We start from the raw sequence: 8,643 nt of genomic DNA, 5'->3' as shown, positions 1-8,643 counted from the left end.
CATTTAAGTGTCTTTCAACCATTTTAGATCCCTCTGTTGAGAGTTCTCTGTTTAGGTCTGTACTCCATTTTTTAAAATTGGATTATTTGTTCTTTGGATGACCAATTTCTTGACTTCTTTGTGTATTTTGGAGATTAGTGAAGATCTTTTCCCATTCTGTAAGGCCGTCGTTTTGTCTTGTTGGCCATGTTCTTTGCTTTACAGAAGCTTTTCAGTTTCAGGAGGTCTCACTTATTAATTGTTTCTCTCAGTGTCTGTTTTTTTTCTTTTTTTTTTCTTTTTTCTTTCTTTTTTTTTCTTTTTTTTCTTTTTTTCTTTTTTTCTTTTTTTTCTTCTTCTTCTTTTCTTTTTTTTCTCTCTTTAGTTTTTTTCTTTGTTCTTTTTTTTTGTTTTGTTTTTCTTTTTTTTTTCTTTTTTCTTTTTTTTCTTTTTCTCTCAGTGTCTGTGCTACTGGGGTTCTATTTAGCAAGCGTTCTCCTGTGCCAATGTGTTCAAGTGCATTTGATATTTTTATTTTTATATTCTTTTATTGTGGATGAAGTCAATTATTTGAACTCTCAAATATTTTTATTGTTATTATCTCTCTATTTGTTTGCTTATTTGTGGTTGTTCACCAACTTGACTATCTAGAGGAAGTAAAAGTCGTAACAAGGTTTCCGTAGGTGAACCTGCGGAAGGATCATTAACGTGAGAGAGCAGCGGCGGCGGCTCTGCCCGCCCGCTCGCCTGCCTTGCCCGAGTTCTCGCCGGGAGGCGCGCTCCCCGGGTCGCACGTGTGTTGTGCGCACGGAAGTGTGCGTGCGCACGGGCGCTCGTGGCGGTCGTGAGAGAGAGGTCGAGAGAGGGGGAAGGGGGACGGGCGCCGGCTCGCCCGCCCTCCTCACCCCGTCCGAGGACCCGTGTCTGGCTCTGCCGCTGGCGGCTCACGGCGGACGGCGGCTCTCTTCCCGCTCTCGCTCTCCTCCGTCCACTCCCGCTGCTTGCCTCACCGCACCGCAGCAGCCCGCGGGTGTGTCCCCTCTTTCCCGGGCGCGCGCCTTTCCCTCTCCATCCCTCTTCGCGTGGGAGGATGGGCGAGGGTCTGGCGGCGCCCCGGGCCCCCTCTCGCCGCCGACCTCCGCTCGCGCGCCGTGGCGCCGCGGCGCGCCTGTCGGGGAGGCGGCAGAGGTTGGGCGCACTTTTTTTTCCCCCCTCTCCACCTCCTTCTCCAAAGGACCGGGGTAGACCAGTAGTCCCTCCCACCGGGCGGGAGGCCATTTTTTTCCCCCGGGGATGCGGCGGGTCGACCAGATGTCCCGCTGGACTCTTTTTTTTTTTTTTTTTTTTTTTTTTTAATGTATAATATATATTATATCTTCCTAAACCTGACGGGTCGACCAGTTGTCTCTGTGCACTTCCTTTTTTTTTGACGGACTGGAAGCGGGTCGACCAGTTGTCCGATTAAATATTTGGCCTTAAAATGCTAAGTACCGGGGTCGACCAGTTGGCCTTGTGAACTTGGGTCGACCAGTTGTCTTTTTCCATGTCTTGATTGAATGATGTCATTCTTCAATGTGTTGGTGGTTAGTTTATCTCTTTTGTTCTCTATGCCAACACGCCCCACTCACCAAACACTTTTTTTTAAATTTATTTATTTACTTATTTTTATTTTACTTTTTTATTATTTATTTATTTATTTATACATACATACATACATCCTGTCTATCTGTCCAGATGGGGCAGGGGTAGAAGGGGCTAGCTATGAGAGGAAGGTGCTCGGTGGGCATCCAGTTGTAAATAAGGCTGGGAATAAATAGCTGAATATTAATTCATTTGAGTAATATTAAAACTGTTCAAGTAGAAAACAATTGCTTTCTTTTTCTGTTTGCCCAGAGATCTGACTGACTGCAACTTGGAAAGAAGACGGCCCTGCTGGACAGAGACCTCCCTCCTGCTTTGGGTGGGTCGACCAGTTTACATGTTTATTTCCACGTTTTGTCTTTTATGGATTGAATGGATGTGTCTCTCTCTTTTTTTTTTTTTTTTGGTTTTTCGAGACAGGGTTTCTCTGTGGCTTTGGAGCCTGTCCTGGAACTAGCACTGTAGACCAGGCTGGTCTCGAACTCACAGAGATCCGCCTACCTCTGCCTCCCGAGTACTGGGATTAAAGGCGTGCGCCACCATCGCCCGGCTCTCATTTTTTTTTTCACGATTGCTTGCTTGCTTGCTTGCTTACTTACTTACTTACTTACTATCTGTTCAGCCCATCTCATTTACTTACTTCTTTAAAAAAAATGACCCACCTAGTTATTTACTTACTTACTTACTTACTTACTTGTTCATTCATTCCTTCACTTCCTTATCTTCTTTCATATATCTGTTTATTTATCTGCTGATTTAGCGTGACTCATTTACTTATTGAATGTTTCAATTATTATTTAGTTTTATTCATTTATTCATTCTTTATGTCTATTTTTATGTATGTATTTACTTACTTTCTTAATTTTTTTTTTACTTTTTAAAATTTACTTAATTTTTTTCTTTCTTTCGGAATGTAGATTCTTTCTTCCTTTCTTCCTTTCTTTCCTTCTTTCTGTCTCCTGACTGTCACTGGCTAAGAAAATGGTGGCCTCCATGTCACTGGTCAGCATAGCAGCTCCTAAAATGGAATTTGATGAAGGGATAGATAGATAGATAGATAGATAGATAGATAGATAGATAGATGGGATGCGCACACGCTCACACACACACACACACACACACACACATATGCACGCACGTGCATGACATGTACAGATGGGGGGCGATTCCAATGTTTTCAGAGGAAGGTGCTCGCTGGTAATAATAAATGTGCTGGTAAATAAGGCTGGAAATAGCTGAATATTAAATCATTAAAACTCTTCAAATAAATAAAAAGCAATTCCATTTCTCTCTCTCTCTCTTTCTCACCATATACCAGCACATCTGAACTGACTGCAACATACAAAAGAAGAAGAAACACGGAAAGAAGACATCCCTGCTGGACAGGATTTGAGATGAGAATAAATTCATCGAATGGCTGCCAACAGCATTTCATTGAGAAGAGATTCCACATTTTATGCTGTACAGTTACTTAGTTAGATAGATAGATAAAGAGAGGCCTGTGAACTGGGGTGGGCTGTGGCTTCTCAGGTCACCTCAGGTCAGGGAGGGGCTGAGGAGTGTCCCATTGGCCTTGACAATAGGCAGGAGTCAGAGGTTAATGTCAGGGCAGGGCCTGAGAGTTCCTCAAAGGGAATGAATGGAGACCCTTGCTTACCTAAGAAATGCCTGACCTTGGAAAAGGACTTGTGGAAAGCGGGCCCTTGAAACTGTGGTTTCACGTCTTACTAGAAAGCTCCCTCTTGGAAGGGAAAGTCATCGTGATATCTTACTCTTTTCCCAAGGATACCCTACCTACCCTTCTGATCATTCTTACTGAATTAAGTCTTCCACTGCAAATAAATACATAAATAAATAATAAATGAAGTGGGTGAGTGAGTGAGTGAGTGAGTAAGTAAGTAAGTAAGTAAGTAAACAAGCAAATACGTGGATGGACAAATAAATACAAAGTTTGCTGTTGTTGACTGACTTTTGATTTCATAATGAATCTCTCTCTCTCTCTCTCTCTCTCTCTCACACACACACACACACACACACACACTAAATATACAATAAAAGGAAGCATAACACCTTTACTCAGGGGGCAGAGTGAACTCTGAAAGTTTTCCAGGCGGGGGGGGGGGAGAGACAGAATATAAGAACAAAATGAGAAACAAGGAAAAATAGTGTTGGCTGGCTGGCCGGCTTTCAGTTCCCTGACAGAAATGAGCACATTGTGGAGGAAACACAAAGTTGTTACACTATGTGGGTGTGATGAGGAGAGATTGTGAGTGAGTGTCCTGTCAGAACAAAGTTAGTCCCATAGTTGATGAAATTCATTATCCCAAAACTTCAGCAGAATATATCCCAAGTTTGCAAATGTGTGATCAGCTTGTGACAGGTTGGGCTGGAGATGCTGAGAACTGGGGAGCCCTCAATGCAAGAGCAGACACTCATTCCCATGAAGAGGGAGAGAGGGAGGGAGGGAGGGAGGGAGGGATCATTCATTCCTATACTCAAGTTTAAAGAAAGATGAGTGGCTATCTATGGAGAGACCACTCACAGATATGAAAAATCATTTCCTAAAAATCAAATTTCTCAGTCAGTATGCAACTGCTATGGTGCTTCTCCTAGATAGAGCAAAACACACAAACAAACTGATTCCTTGATCTAGAGCCACAGTGCACATGCTGTGGAAAAGGGGACATGGCCAACTTGAATCACAATATTCATCAGAGCATGAAAAGAGCGTAAAAAGGACACAGAGGAGAGATAATTGTGGTCCTTCCTTCCTCCCTCCCTCCCTCCCTCCCTCCATCCTTCCCTCAGGAAGTGACTGACAGATGAGACTTTGTCCAAGCAGGTTCTGTCTGAAATACCAGACTTGAGTTTCCCCCTCTGTGGGTATTAGCTAATCAGTCCTCCCTTCTTTCTGTAGGAAGGTGGTGCATGTCTCTCAGAACTTACCTGGTTTCCTCTGCACCAGGTGAACCAGGGAAAAGCTTTCTAAGCCTTATTCAGACCCATAGAGGCTGCGCTGTGTGTGACTTCAGAGACCTCAGGGAGTATAGGGGTGGGTGGGTGCTTGATGCTTCAGACTCATGTCATTGAAGGACATAACATAGTCTGGATTCACAGAGATTCACAACACAGAGCCATTGTCACTTACTAACAGCTCAGGACACCCAGAGCTAACAAGAAATTGCAGTCTCAGCCGGGCTTTAATCACAGCACACACACAGATCTCTGTGAATTCAAAGATGGCCTGATTTACAGAGTGAGTTTTAGGACAGCCCAAGATACACAAAGAAACCCTTTCTTGAAAAACAAAGCAAAACAGCAAAAGAAAGAAAGACAAGGAAAAAGAAAAAAATGGCAGTCTCTTTCCACTCTCTCCTCCATTGGCTCTTAAAGAGCTCTCAAGCTGAACTGGAGACCATGGTGTCACTCAAAACTGGGAAGCCAGAAACCTTAGGGGGGTCACAGGAGTCGGACTGACTGCAGCACTTGATGCCTCAACCCTGCTAATGGCTGTGATATAAGGCATGGTAAAATACGGGCTTTGGCAGAGCACTACTCCCCTTTCTCTATTATTATTGCTACACAACGAAAAGGACCGGGGGGGGGGTGATGATGTGCAGTCAGTGCTGGTATTGAAATCTCACTGACTCCTTCCGCACTCCTTGTCAATTCCCGACTTTGTCAAATCAACTATCGTGAATCTTTGATGTGGGTTGGCCCTTTAGGAACTCAGAGAAACAAGACAGACAGACCTGTTTCATCCCAGAAACCTCCCAGTTCCTGAGCCCTAGCCCTGGAAGTCTCAAAGCCATCACATCCAGAAATCTCTCTAGTCCCTGCTAGTGGTGAACTCACTTCGTCTTCCCCAGGACCACTAATTATTTCTCCATGTTTTCCTGTGAGATCTGAGGCCAGCTTTCTTCTTCCTCCCTCTGGCCTCTCCACGAACGATCTCCATTCTCTAGACAACATGTCTAGAACCGAGTCTTATAGGCACCGAGAGAGTGTGTCTTGAGGGCAGTTGGCGTTTCTAGGACACGAGTGACATCACAAAATTCCGAGAGCTCTCTGGGATACCGTGGAATTTCCAGAGAAGGGACTGCTGATGTCGTGAGGCACGGCCTTTACCTCCTTGCTGATATTTCTCCCCAAACTGACCGACCGACCGACCGACCGACCAACCGGAACCTGAGGTTTCCTTTCCAGGAGTCTCTCCTCCGACACAGAGGGAGCCATTCAGGATTTCCTCCTTCCAAAACCAGAAATTTCTCTCTGCTTCATTAATATCTTCTCACTACTTCCTGAACCCATGGGGAGTTAGTTAGTTGAACACTCACTTTTTTTCATGAATGACCCTTCCTCCCTCTCCTGAACATCTCATATTACTGATTCATACTCAGTAAAACAGTAATATGAGAAATTAGGCCAGGAGGACATGGAAGATGAGGGTTGAGTCTTCTGAAGTGAACAAGCACTTAGGGAAGGCTAAACTTAAGGGAATTTGACTCTGAGTGGCAAGACATGAATAGCTGCTGCCAAGGCACAGATACAGGCACCAACTGGGCCCTCGGCATCCTCCTGCATCATCAGAGCTGTGTGGGAAACTCAGCCCAAAGGAGGGGCCGTGTTCAAAGGGAGAGGGCATTTTCGAGGACAGCACTGTTTTCTTTTTCTTCTTTCTTTCTTTCTTTCTTTCTTTCTTTCTTTCTTTCTTTCTTTCTTTTTTTTTTCGAGACAGGGTTGTTCTGTAGTTTTTTTTTTTTTTGGAGCCTGTCCTGGAACTAGCTCTTGTAGACCAGGCTGGTCTTGAACTCACATGCTTTCTTTTTTTTTCTATTGGATATTTTTGACTTCTTTATCAAAGATCAGGTGTTCGAAGATGTGTGGATCGATATCCGGGTCTTCTATTCGGTTCCATTGGTCCTCCTGTCTGTTCTTATGCCAGGACCAGGCTGTTTTCAGAACTGTAGCTTACAGAGTGTTCTTGCAGGTGGGGCACAGAAGAGGTTAATTACGGTACCTTAGTTCTTCTGCTTTTCTAGCAGACCGGAGCCCAGCTGACAGGAATCCAGTAGAGATGGTGTCAAGGTTCACACTGACACTAACAGCTGTAACTTGAGCAGGATTTGTGATCCACATGAAATTTGCAATGAATTGCAGCAAATCTGTGACACTCTAACTTGCTCAGGCTCAGTATCTGAACATACAGATGTTTGCAATGATCACTGGCTTCAGGATTTTTTTTTTGTTGTTGTTGTTGTTGTTTTGTTTTTCCACGAGACAGGGTTTCCCTGTAGCTGAAGTTTAACGGCCTGGTGTTTTTGTGACTTACTGCTTCAAAGAACTTCTCCATTTCTTTATCCCTAAGGGAAAAGAAATATAATCACTAAATACATTTAAGTGTCTTTCAACCATTTTAGATCCCTCTGTTGAGAGTTCTCTGTTTAGGTCTGTACTCCATTTTTAAAATTGGATTATTTGTTCTTTGGATGACCAATTTCTCGACTTCTTTGTGTATTTTGGAGATTAGTGAAGATCTTTTCCCATTCTGTAAGGCCGTCGTTTTGTCTTGTTGGCCATGTTCTTTGCTTTACAGAAGCTTTTCAGTTTCAGGAGGTCTCACTTATTAATTGTTTCTCTCAGTGTCTGTTTTTTTTTCTTTTTTTTTCTTTTTTCTTTCTTTTTTTTTTCTTTTTTTTCTTTTTTTCTTTTTTTCTTTTTTTTCTTCTTCTTCTTTTCTTTTTTTTTTCTCTCTTTAGTTTTTTTCTTTGTTCTTTTTTTTGTTTTGTTTTTCTTTTTTTTTTTTTTTCTTTTTTTTCTTTTTCTCTCAGTGTCTGTGCTACTGGGGTTCTATTTAGCAAGCGTTCTCCTGTGCCAATGTGTTCAAGTGCATTTGATATTTTTATTTTTATATTCTTTTATTGTGGATGAAGTCAATTATTTGAACTCTCAAATATTTTTATTGTTATTATCTCTCTATTTGTTTGCTTATTTGTGGTTGTTCACCAACTTGACTATCTAGAGGAAGTAAAAGTCGTAACAAGGTTTCCGAAGGTGAACCTGCGGAAGGATCATTAACGTGAGAGAGCACGGTGGGTGGGTGCTTGATGCTTCAGACTCATGTCATTGAAGGACATAACATAGTCTGGATTCACAGAGATTCACAACACAGAGCCATTGTCACTTACTAACAGCTCAGGACACCCAGAGCTAACAAGAAATTGCAGTCTCAGCCGGGCTTTAATCACAGCACACACACAGATCTCTGTGAATTCAAAGATGGCCTGATTTACAGAGTGAGTTTTAGGACAGCCCAAGATACACAAAGAAACCCTTTCTTGAAAAACAAAGCAAAACAGCAAAAGAAAGAAAGACAAGGAAAAAGAAAAAAATGGCAGTCTCTTTCCACTCTCTCCTCCATTGGCTCTTAAAGAGCTCTCAAGCTGAACTGGAGACCATGGTGTCACTCAAAACTGGGAAGCCAGAAACCTTAGGGGGGTCACAGGAGTCGGACTGACTGCAGCACTTGATGCCTCAACCCTGCTAATGGCTGTGATATAAGGCATGGTAAAATACGGGCTTTGGCAGAGCACTACTCCCCTTTCTCTATTATTATTGCTACACAACGAAAAGGACCGGGGGGGGGGTGATGATGTGCAGTCAGTGCTGGTATTGAAATCTCACTGACTCCTTCCGCACTCCTTGTCAATTCCCGACTTTGTCAAATCAACTATCGTGAATCTTTGATGTGGGTTGGCCCTTTAGGAACTCAGAGAAACAAGACAGACAGACCTGTTTCATCCCAGAAACCTCCCAGTTCCTGAGCCCTAGCCCTGGAAGTCTCAAAGCCATCACATCCAGAAATCTCTCTAGTCCCTGCTAGTGGTGAACTCACTTCGTCTTCCCCAGGACCACTAATTATTTCTCCATGTTTTCCTGTGAGATCTGAAGCCAGCTTTCTTCTTCCTCCCTCTGGCCTCTCCACGAACGATCTCCATTCTCTAGACAACATGTCTAGAACCG

This window comes from Microtus pennsylvanicus, unplaced genomic scaffold, assembly GCF_037038515.1.
Source record: "Microtus pennsylvanicus isolate mMicPen1 unplaced genomic scaffold, mMicPen1.hap1 Scaffold_109, whole genome shotgun sequence".
Lineage (NCBI taxonomy): Eukaryota > Metazoa > Chordata > Mammalia > Rodentia > Cricetidae > Microtus > Microtus pennsylvanicus.
The sequence above is the reverse complement of the archived record's forward strand: the minus strand, read 5'-3'. Positions refer to the sequence as shown.